The sequence below is a fragment of the Eutrema salsugineum genome, unplaced genomic scaffold, assembly GCF_000478725.1.
Source record: "Eutrema salsugineum unplaced genomic scaffold, Eutsalg1_0 scaffold_21, whole genome shotgun sequence".
Lineage (NCBI taxonomy): Eukaryota > Viridiplantae > Streptophyta > Magnoliopsida > Brassicales > Brassicaceae > Eutrema > Eutrema salsugineum.
In genome coordinates, this window is record NW_006256821.1 from 905648 (window position 1) to 908088 (window position 2441).

A 2441-nucleotide genomic window follows, 5' to 3' on the forward strand; every position below is an offset into this window, starting at 1 on the left:
CCTGATGAAGCCCTTGACAACTCCATTACCAGCTCCATTACCCTGAGCCTGTTGCTCCTGAACCGGTTGTTCTATATCTACCACGTGATCTCCTTGTTCTGCCATCTCAGCCTGATCAATCTGTCTACCACGTCTTTCCCTTCTCCTCCTTGGTACCAAAAGGTTAATGTTGTCGTTGAGAGGAAAAGGAGGACCACAGCTTCTTGATCTGGACCTGGTGTTCATACACCTGAAATCACAAACATAACTTGAAAGGAATCAGTAAAAACAAGAAAGTAAGCACTTGATCTCAAGAACAGATCAGAGCTTAATGCTAATCAAACCACAATTTGGCAACGGCGCCAATGGATAGACAAGACTTTTTAGGGTCTCAGGGCTATCAATCCCCTTGTCACAGTAGCACAAAGAGGTTTATCAATCCAGATGTGGTGTTAGACACTAAACCATATGATCAAGTTCTTAATTCAAGCAAACAAGAGTGGGTTTTGATTAATCTAAAGACAACTACAAACTTAAACAGGTTCAAAGACTAATGACAATGACTAAACAAGAACTAAGCAATTACAAATGATGAGAATGTATGTTGATGATGAGAAAGGTCTTAGACATGATAGTGGATTAGGGTGCCTTCAGTGATAAACTAATGAGCTAATGAATCATATGATCAAGCAAGCCATTCAACATAAACATCTTTAATTAAGTTAATCCTCTCATGAAGGCATTAACTTCTATGCTAAAAAAGTTTCTAACCCAATCATCATCAGTGAAACATGAGTTAACAAGCATTAAGAATCAGTTTAATCTGTCATTTAAGCATATAAACAATCATTCCTGAATAACACTTAAACCTCTAACAACTTTGGTTCAGGCATTTCATCAAACACTTTTGGTGCATGAAATGCCCAGAATCTAGACCACACATGATTTGTATGGATCTAGCATAGAGAACAAGTTGTAGAGAATGGAATATGCATGATCTAACCCCTAAGCTCACTAATCTACCACTTAAGCACCCTAATCTACATATCTAAGACCTTAATATGGGATTACTCACTAATCATGATCAACACACTAGATCTTTTGCAAGATGTGTTGTTAATCATGATTAGAAGTGTGTTTTGATGATAAGAAATGATGGAACAAGATGAAAAGAAACTTCAAATCGATATTAAGCTCTCAAATCAAGTGTAACAAGTTCTTTTTCACAAAAGGGGAAAAGAAACTAAAAGTGGATGGAGTTGTCTCCCAGGGTAATGGAGCTGGTAATGGAGCTGGTAATGGAGTTGGTCAAGGGTTACATCAGGGTAATGTTCATCAGGAACAGGTGCATCAACAGCAAGCTTATGTCCACCAGGGACAAGCTCCAGCTCATCAGCAAAGGCATCAGGCCAATGTACAGCAAAGACAACAAATGCACCACCAACATCAGCCCTTCCAACACCAGCAAAGGAGATATGCCAAAACAGTTTCTATGTTGGAGAGAATGACAGGGCCAATGCTCATCAGTATGGAGCTGGAATTCAGGCACCACCTGTGCAAAACAACAACTTTGAAGTGAAGGCATCCTTGTTGAATATGGTCCAGAACTCAAAGTTCCATGGATTAGCAATGGAAGATCCCTTGGAACACTTGGATCAATTTGATAAAGTGTGTGACCTGACAAAGATAAATGGAGTTTCTGAAGACAGTTTCAAGCTAAGATTACTCCCCTTCAGTCTTGGTGACAAAGCTCACCAATGGGAGAAGAATTTTCCAAGAGGCTCCATTCAAACCTGGGAGCAATGCAAGCAAGCCTTTCTATCTAAGTTCTTCTCCACCTCCAGAACTGCAAAACTGAGAAACCAAACCTCTAGCTTCACTGAGCACAGCAATGAGAGTTTTGGTGAAGCATATAAGAGATTCAGGAGCTACACAAACCAATGCCCACACCATGGGTTTAGTGAGGCTTCTCTTTTCAGCACACTTTATAGAGGAGCTCTTCCCAAGATTAGAAACCAGCTGGATACTGCCTCCAATGGAAACTTTCTGGGTAGGAGATTCATGCTGCTTTAGAGCTAGTGGAGAACTTAGCAATGAGCAATGACACTTATGGAGAAGACTATGACAGATCAAATAGATCTGAAGGTTCAAGCTCAGAACAGAGGCTCAGCAGAGAAGTTAAGGAGTTGAGGAGTGAATTGGACAAGTTGAAATTCACCACTCAAAAGCCAATGCACTTTGTAGGAGAGTATGAGGAACCTTCTCAAATCTTTGAGAACATAAGTGAAGAAGGTCTAACCCAGGAAGAACTTAACTACATTGGGAATCAGAGGTTCAAGAGATATCAGTATGGCAATGCAAATCAGAACCTCTCTTACAGGAATCCCAATGTAGCTAACCACAAGACCTGGTCTATCCCAATTCTCAGCTCCAAAGAGACACCACTCACTATGCCTCTCATT

The 2441-nt window shown here is 40.5% G+C and overlaps 1 non-coding gene across 1 annotated transcript; it reads right to left on the reverse strand.

Annotated features, from left to right (window-relative positions):
• Positions 1-1830: 1830 nt before the first annotated feature.
• Positions 1831-1937, reverse strand: LOC112086314. Its single transcript, XR_002899436.1, has one exon. It is a non-coding gene; the product is annotated as a small nucleolar RNA R71 (small nucleolar RNA).
• Between the last annotated feature and the right edge of the window lie 504 nt (positions 1938-2441).